The sequence below is a fragment of the Psammomys obesus genome, unplaced genomic scaffold (genome assembly GCF_907164565.1).
Source record: "Psammomys obesus unplaced genomic scaffold, mPsaObe1.curated_primary_1811, whole genome shotgun sequence".
Lineage (NCBI taxonomy): Eukaryota > Metazoa > Chordata > Mammalia > Rodentia > Muridae > Psammomys > Psammomys obesus.
This window is the reverse complement of record NW_026592510.1, coordinates 8453291-8462594: the sequence shown is the minus strand read 5'-3', so window position 1 is coordinate 8462594 and position 9304 is coordinate 8453291. Positions and strand designations below refer to the sequence as shown.

Here is a 9304-nt window from a genome sequence, read left to right as displayed (position 1 = left end):
GGCTGGGCGGGCCCCGGCTCTGGGCGAGCTCGCGCGGCGTCCCCGCCTCGGCCGCGGCCCCGGCTCCCGCGGCGCCCGGACGGGCCACGGCTGCAGGCGGCTGCCGAGTCCGCCGCTGCGGGATGTGAGTGCGGGCCGAGCCCGCGCGGGAGGGCCCCCTCCCCCCCGAGGGCCCAGCCTGGCGGCCGCCCGACCCCACGCTCGGCCCCGGGGCTCCCTAGACCTCGGCCGGCCCGACGCGACGCGGAGGAGCAGCTCCTGCGCGCCTCGGGGCGCTCCCGAGTGGCCCGACCTGTGTCGCCGGTGGGTGCAGTCCTGGCCTGTTGCATGGGGGCGGCGGGTAGCGGTTCTCCCTGCGATCCCACCTCCTGCTCCCCGCCTAGCGCCTGCCGCTGGCGGGGAACTTGAGAGCCAGAAAACCTGCGGGTTTCCGACCGCCTAGGAAGGAGTGTCTGGCCGTTGATAAATGCATGCATCCCCGTGTGCCTTAGAACCCGACCCCCCCTCTTCCCTACTCCTCTGTAAATTGTTCTAGACATCTAAACAGCGCAGGGGAGGGGGGAAAAGAGCATCTATTTGCCTTGGGTTTCTGAGGTAGTGACTGCTGCTTCTGTTTTTAGGTTCCAGAAGCAGGCGAAGGGAACAAGATGTGAACTGTTTTTCCTCGCCAGCAGAAGAGGCCCTTCCTTCCCCTCCGGCGAAGGTGGGTGGATTAGTTAGCGCCCGGGGCTGTCTGGTTGCCGCAGTTAAAGGCGAGGGTGTCTGCGGATCTGCGAGCCAGTGCCTGCTTGCCAGGCTGGAGGCTTGAGTGGAACAGCAGGGCTAATTGTTGCTTGCTGCGCAAATGGCAGAGCTGAACTTTTCCTGTTGCTGTGGGAGAGTAATTGGATAGTATTTATTGTGTCTCTTGGATCCTTTTAAGAAACGTTCTTTGTTGGTTTTACAGTTTGGTCTTGCAGAGAGAAGCAAACCTTCCCTTTCTCTTTAGGTAGCCCAAGTCCTAATTTTCAGGTAATAAGAAATACCTGTGGAGGGAAACGCATTGGTTGTTTCTGCTGGGTTTCTGGTGCTGCATGGAAGCTTCCTGTGTTCACCTGCCCAAGCTTGCTGTGTTGAATGTACGCACTTTGCTTTCCGGTGGTGCTTAATCTATCAGGGGGAACTCCTTTTCTCTGAATGAAAGGATAGGAGCAGCTGAGTGAGTCACAGAGGGGAGGAGAAAAGCGGAGAAGGAAAACAGAAGTGGGAATAAGGGAGCCGGAGGTTGCTTTTGGTTTCATAATAGGTTTGTACAAGTGAGCTGTTGGCTTACTGCAAATATTCTGATACAGTTCCCAGCAGATTCGAAAATGAATCATCAAGTTTTGGTCCTCTTTCTCCAGATCCTTCACCTGTTTACCATTCCAAGTGTCAGGATCATTTGGTTGTATGTGAATTTGCTTGAGTGTGACATCTGCAGACTGGATGTGTCCAGGGCTTTTCCTAACAGTGCTCAGTAGTGCTACATACGGGCTTCAGCATTTACCTGTATAAGAAAGCTGCAGTAAGTATTGGCTAAATAGGCACTTATGTTTCTTTTTGCTTTTGTTATGGAGTATTGTGGAACTTGCTCCGTAGACCAGGCTGGCCTCTAACTCGGAGATCTCCTGCCTCTGCCTCCCAAGTGCTGGGATTAAAGGCCTGCACCACCATCCAATCTGCTTCATTTGTTTCTTTTAGTGTCTTTTTCTTTATGATTTGAAGGTGTCTTAAATGTGGAAATGTATTTTTCTCTACTTCACCTGGATAGGTTCTTCTTGAAAGATGGGGTCCTTTTCTGGCAAAATAGGAAAGGGCATTGGCTTTGATGTTAGATCTGAGTGTTTAGACTTAAGTTAGAATAATGGTGTTCTTGCCAGCTAACAGCTGTATTACTTACGATTCATTTCCTTAGAAGATTATGTGAGGACTGATAGGATGAATGCAGAGTAGGAAATGGTTTGGCCACTTGTGAAAGTCGTAGCTACTCAGAGCTGGGCAGGCAAAGGAGGTTCCCAGCAGGAACATGGATGGCAGGACATGGATGTTCTGCTCCTGGTGCTTTTCCCATAGAGCATGGACAAACTGCCTATTTAGTGTATTTACAGCCTTTGTGTGGAAAGGGTCTGACTCCTGAGCCCCGAGGTGCTGCCCTCTTGTGGTTAACTGTGCAAAGACATTTCCTCTGCTCCTCCTCCATGACAGTTTTTCCTTTTTAGGCTCCCTTCACTTGGTTGTGTTTCCCAAACTGTGTACCAGGTGCTAGAGCACCAGGGACCTCAGATCTTCACCGTGTACGTGAGGTGGTTTCAGAGTTAGAGCGTTCCATCCATTTTTACAATGGCATGTCTTTGTAAAGCTGTATTTTCCGAGCTTACTGTGTAAAAGGCAGCTGTTGACTGTATGACACTTAGAATGGAGCAAGAAATGACAGTGTGGCAATGCTTAGGACAATACCAGGGCTGAGGAATTGTCTGTACTCCAAGCCACACTGAACCCTAAGAATATTAATGCTAAGTTCTTTGAACCTACTTGAGTATTTCCTTGGCTTAAAATGTCATGAAGAAATTGCTAACTTTAGGATTCCCAAGTGAAGATAGTTTGGGAACATCTTCATTTGGTTGCATTAGCTTTTCTGATAACAATTTTTGATTCAAAGCTAATAACAGTTCATAACGGCTTAACATAGTGCTCCTAATAACCTATATGGTTTCTGCTGGGTTCTTTCACGTTATAATTAGTCCTTATCTGTATCTATTACTCTAGTCATTTCATAGTTTTAATTTTATTCTTCACAGGTCTTTTACTACTGTGTTTTTAATAATCTTTTTGTCCCAAATGAAACTGTTATTTTATACTACTGCTATAATTTGGGTCTTGAATGTCTCTCAGAGGCTTTTGCTTTAAGCTTTTGTTACCAGGCTTTGGATTGCAGGAGGTCATAGACTAAGTGGAAGGCAGGAGACACTGAGATGCCAACTTCTCTTCCGCTTCCCTGCTGCCATGGCAACCAGGTCTCTGCCTTTCTTATTTTAATCACAGTTTATGGGCTAGAAAGACAGTTTTGAGCCCTCCACATTTCCTCACAATCTCATAGATCAGGAGTAGTTTATCTCAGTAATAAAGGCCCCTAAACAACACACCGCTTCAGCCTTCTGCGCTGACTCACCTTACATTTGTGTTTTCTGTTGCTGTAACAGACTCGCCAGCATTGCGCAGGAAGCATCTCCTTTCCAAGTGTTCAGTAGCGTTTTTTCCTCACTCCAGGTTAAGTCTTTTCTCACAGTCTCCCTGAGGCTTTCTTAGGTTTATCTACTTCCTCGAGGCAGAGTTTAGGTTGGGGCCTCATCTCTTCCCAGCCTCTGTAGAACTGACTCTTAATCCAGGTCTTCCTAGAACACATACAGGACTCACTGTGGGTCTGGAGGGGGTCCTGTGCATTTCTTACATGTTTTCAGGTAAGACAGTGATTTTGATCCAGAGACCATCACCCTGTGAGAATCACTGACTTAAACTGGTTGGCAGTTTTTCTGTAAAAGACCAGGTAGTTTTTAAACGGTGCTGGTAAGATTGTCGGCAGTGGTGCTTTTGTAGTACAGAAGCAGTCATAGGCAGTACATAAATAAAATGCCATGCTGTGTTCCAATAAAGGTTTATTTACAAGAACAGCCAGCTGGCTGAATTTGGTGTAAAAACTAAAATATGAAAATTCCCAATGTACAGTATTACATAATACCAGTCTCCGTGAGTTACTGAGGTAGTTTTTATTCATTTAGAGCAAATACTTATCTGTGCTTGTCTTTTTAAAAAATTCTCTCTTAAAATTTATTTTCTTGAGCAAGTAGCACATTTAATGTTTTATAATTCAGAATAGTATTTTTGTGTTTGTGTTATTTTGTTTGTTAAACAGAAGAGGGACTGTGGATTAAAAGTGGCATGTGTTTCTGATTGCAACACACGCACGTTGCCAAGTTAGTGTAGAGATACTAACTGCTTTTTATATCTCTACTATAGTGTTTTCAGGTGACCTATTTCTAGCTAAGTGGAGACAGGAAAAGCATAGTCTGATCATTTAGCTTTTAATTTTAGCTTTTAATTCTTGGTTTTGGGACCTGCACGTCCCAGGACGCATATGTTTTTCATACCTTTGTCCATGCAAATAATGCTGTGTTTTGGGTTAGCTAAATTCTTTTTACCCCATTCTTTATTTTTAGTATTTGTGTGTGTGTGTGTGTGTGTGTGTGAGAGAGAGAGAATGGCAAGAATATGGGTGCCTGGGAAGGCCATAAGAGGGCATCAGGTCCCTTGAAGCTGGACTTACAGGCAGTCATGAGGCAGCGGGCCCTGCGGGCGGCAGTCAAACTTGGGCTGTCGGGAAAAGTAGCAAGCTCTGAACTCCTGAGCCATGTCTCCTCCAAATCCTTTTCTTGTAAAGGTCTAGTCTGTGTTTTAATTATATACGAAATCTCTAAAAACTCTCTTTTAATAATCATAATCATTCTTCTCCTTGTCAACTTTCAGCACTTAAATGAAGACTTTAGTGTTAGGTTATATATTACCCAAATGAAAGTTACAGGCTTTTAGGAATTAAGAGAAGCATTTTAGGTTTATTAATTACAGAAACAAGGATAGTAAAATTTCCTTATCAAACATTATTAGTTTGCAATAAGGGTGGATTAAAACCAATTTTATACCCCTTGGCTTCTAGTTTAATAGTTTGCTAATGTAGTATGCCATTTTCTCATGGTCATTTCTCATTGTTTCAAAAATCAAGTGTTTTAGAATTCTAAAGTGTAGGAGTAAATTTGGATATTATTAGATTTTAAAATGATTGTATTTGAGGTTTTTTTTATGTATGTGTTTTCATATGCTAAAAATCATTAGTGCCTATTTAAGCTTCATATATTTAACATAATTTTGGTGTCAGGGACTATGAATGAAATAATTGATGAGACATCCACTTTTCACCTTCAGGAGACTTTCAGCCGAGTAATGAAAGAAGCTCAGTAACCTGACCTTTGAGAGGTCAGAACGGTGGCTCTTGGTGGGGGCAGGGACAGGTGGAGAGGGAGCTTGAGAACTTAGTGCAGTTGATGATTTATAGAGATGATTTATAGATTTATGATCTATGAGTGACATGTAAGAGCGTGGTCCAGACTGTGACTACATAGTGCATTTCATTTTATCTGAGGGGAAATCCTACACAGAACAGGAACAGCTTGGTTGCTTTCAGAATTAAACACTTGGAACGGCTTGCATTTCAAGAGCTAGAGAATCCTCAGCACCTTGCAGATACTGTCTCCCATTAGTGTATTTTGAGTTTAGCTTGTTTTTAAAGCTGTTTTTGGTTTAATATATGTATATACTTTAATGAACTATTCAGTTTCGCTCAACCTTTTAAAAATGGTTGTCTTAAAGCTTACAGTTTTCTCCAACTGTTATTCTAGTTTTAATATTTGTCCATGTTAAGTGAAAGCTACAGGTCTGACAGCCAAGCAACTTACTTTCTACAGTGTGAGCACACCAAAGTGTTCACTGGTTTTCTTGATAATTTGATTGTTTGGAGGTGTGTTTGCTTTGCTGTGACTTCAGAAGTGGAGGTGCATGTGTGTGTGTGAGTGTGACCTCCTGTAGGGTTCACAACTAGGAGAAGACCACATTGTTGTCTCAGCTTGTCGCCAAGATCCCCGAAGCTCTTCAGGAAGAGTCAAAGCAACAATGCTAAGATGTCTTTTACACTGAGTTTCCTGTGGACAGATGCTACAAAGGTACTAATCAGCTAAAACTAACAAGGTGTAAATTAGTGCAGTGAAACCAACTGCAGTGTAATCAGAGTGTGTGTGTGTGTGTGTGTGTGTGTGTGTGTGTCTTGGAAGTTTGGGGTGAGACAGAGAATGGTGAATATACCTGTAAGCCACACTTCAAGAAAGATAGTCATTTTAAAATTTAAAACAATTAGCCTGGCGCGGTGGTGCATGCCTGTAATCACAGCACTTGGGGAGGCAGAGGCAGGTAGATCTCTGAGTTCAAGGCTAGCCTGGTCTACAGAATGAGTCAAGGACAACCGAGGCCACTGAGAGAATCCCTGTTTTTAAAAGCTTAAATAAATAAATAATTTTATTTCAGGTAATTTTTTTTTCAAAGATAATGCCTGTCTCTGTGGCCCTAGCCGGCTTGAATTCAACGGCTAGCCTACGCTAACCAGGCCAACCTGGTTGGCCTTTCTGCCTTAGCCTCTTAAGGGCCACAGCATAAGACACTGCACGTGGCTCTAAAAGGTTTTAAAACACACTTTTCGTTGAAGTGTGTACTAAGCGCACAGCCTCCCAGATGCTCAGAAGCTAGTCACCAGAGCTGGTCACTACTCAACAAACCCACCAGAGCTGGTCACTACTCACATCAGGGTGTTGCTAGCATCCCTGTGGCCTTTTGTGCCTCGTGCTCAAATTTATTCCTGCACTGTCACAGTCCTGCCATGCTAACCATTGTCCTACCTTCGTCATAAGCAGGAGTGGCTGAGAGATGTGGAAATAAACTTGAGAGGCTCTGTAGTTAACACAGTTCTGCTAATAGAAATAGGAGGGAATGACATGGTATCTTGAACGCCTGGGTGCTTAGATTGGCCTGGAATAGAAAGTAGAGACATGAAGCATTTGATAAAAGAATACAGGAAATTTTCATCATGGTAAATTAAAAACATGCTAACACCATTGCCAAGAAACAAACTTTGCTGCCTTAAAAAGAACACAAAAGTCTTCTATTGCTAGATGGAAGATACCTTGGATGACAGCGCACTCTCTAATTGCGTCGATACATACCAGGAAACAGTACAGTAGTGTCTGTAGTGTGTTGGAGGAAAAGACCTACAGATGGAATTTTGAGAGTGAGGGAATATCTTTGGAAAAAACCCACGGAGACTACTAAAAGTTTTATTTCAGTAGGACGGAAGGAATCCAGAAGGAAGTCATAGGATACCAAACAAGGGAACACAAATATATATACTTACCAAAATTACTCTCTAATACTAACAATCTACTTTAATTGATCTTGTATCTGTTAAAAAACCAGCTCTTAGCTTTTTTATATTTTGCATTGTTTTTAAAATTTGTTTCACTGTTTGTTTGTTTTGTTTTTTCTGTTCTTAATTATTTTCTTCTTTTTTCTGACTTTGAGTTTAAGGTCTTTTTTCTTATTCCTGAGGTGCAGTATTAGAGATCTTTCTTATTTTTATGTATACACTTACTGTTAAACTTCCCTTGCTTTTGCTATGTTTAATTGGCTTGTATAACTAACAAACACTACATAAAACAAATTACAAAAAATATTTCTAAATCATATATCTTTGAACAAATTAAAATTCTTTAAAGTTCTGTTGTATTTACTTGCAGATAATCTTCAGAAAACTTGTAACTGTATCTGTTCAAACAATTTCCAATTGGGATTTTTTTTTCTTTTTTTGTTGTTTATTTTATACATTGAAAATTTCATGAGGTAAATTTTTTTATAACTAATGACTAGTCCTAATATTTCCTTTGGCAGTTTAAGTTCTTACAGCTGTATATAAAAATATGTTTCAAATTGTAATTATCTCTTTATTTTTATGAGACAGGGTCTTAGTATGTAGCTCTGGCTGTCCTGGAACTTGCTATGTAGATCAGGCTGGCCTTAAATTCATAGAGATCTGCCTCGTTCTGCCTCTCAAATGCTCTTATTAAAGGTGTGTCCCATGCCCAAGCTGTAATTCATATTCTCTCTGTGTGTCTGTCTGTCTGTCTCTCTCCCCTTCCCCCCATGTCTCTCTCCAGTCCTGGAACTCCCTGTGTAATTCTCTTAGTAGTTATTTTTTCTTATATCTCTAGTACTTAGAACAGTGCTTTGTCAATTGCAAGTGCTTTAAGGTTTTGTTTGATGATAGTTTTGCTTACATAATTAATTTGCTTTTTATAATAAATTGTCACCGTGCGGCCTTCCTCCTGCCTCTAACTATATACCACCGCCCCTGGTTTATTGTTTGTTGTTACTACCAGGATTTTCCTTATGTCTATTACTACATATATTGGGAGGGTGGTCAAGTTTTTAACCCCAGTCATAAAATATTCCAAGTAGGCAAGCTTGTATTATAGCCTCCAGCTAGATTCTGGTATAATTGTCTAACTACAATGTAGATGAAAATGTGTCAAACAGTTCTCATTCTTTTCACCTTTCATTGTCAAAGGGTAACATCCTTATTTATGTTAATAGTCTTAACAGATCTCGTAAGCTTGAACTCTGTACACTGTCTTTGAGTTCTCAGGCTTCCTTGACATTCATTTGTCACTGGGTAGCATTAAGTCTGTGTTTATATTATCTCTCATCTACCATGCTGCTTGAGTTCATGCTCTCCTATTGACTGCACCACAGCTGCAGCCTTTTAACACCATTACTTTATCTTCCTAATGTGTTGACTGAGGTGAAAAGTTTAAATTCTGTGGTCATTGACTTCTTCCTTTAACTTTGTACTGTATCAACTAAGACTGTATTCATTATAAGTAACTGTATGTCTGGTGGGAGGTAGACGGTTCATGACATTGAGTCAGCTGCTAATCATGTCCAACTATGTTATCTCTTGGCCTTTCTTTCATGATTGCCTCATAGTTTTGAGGTGAGTACTCTGTCCTAAATTCTTGCGCAAATTCAGGTGGAACAAAAGTAAGAGGAAGGAGCATGAAGATCATGCTGACAGCTCAGCTCCTTTTAAGGATGTGCCCCAGAAAGCTTCCCAGGAACTTCCTGAACCTTGTTTGCTGACACTGGTGCACATAGCCATCTGTTAGTAGGAAAGATGTGTTTTGTTGGGCACTTAGCGAAGCCCAGCAAAACTGAGTTTTTCTTTAAAATGGGGGGGGGGGGTGCTTGCAATCTTGCCACAAATGTCCATCTGTGTTTTTATTCTTTCTACAAGGGTGTTAAATTTTTACTGTTTTAACTTAGGACAATGAATTGTTGAGTTCACAGTGTACTGGCCCACTCTTCAGTACAATGTACTTCCCTAGGCTACATCTAGATCCAGTAAATTTTCAAAATCAGTTTTAAGTCTGACTGTCTTTAGTAAAGCTCATTAGATTATTCCAGTTTGAAGTATTATTTTCTTCCTTCACTAAAGCAGGTGTCAGGGTAATTCATGTGGTAAGTAATATTTCTATGTGTGAAACTTTCTGTTGTCTGTAACTGATTTGAGTTTTTTTTTTTTCAATTTATTTTGTGTGTGTGTGTGTGTGTGTGTGTGTGTGTGTGTGTGTGTGTGTGT

At 41.8% G+C, this 9304-nt stretch overlaps 1 protein-coding gene across 1 annotated transcript in view; it reads left to right on the top strand.

Moving 5' to 3' along the window:
- Positions 1 to 11: 11 nt before the first annotated feature.
- Positions 12 to 9304, top strand: part of Jak2 (Janus kinase 2) — a 64080-nt gene continuing 54787 nt past the window's right edge. Inside the window, exons 1-2 of the mRNA XM_055613862.1 lie at positions 12 to 303; positions 621 to 703. The gene's annotated coding sequence lies outside the window, so the exon portion shown is untranslated. The remainder of the gene's footprint in view (positions 304 to 620; positions 704 to 9304) is intronic.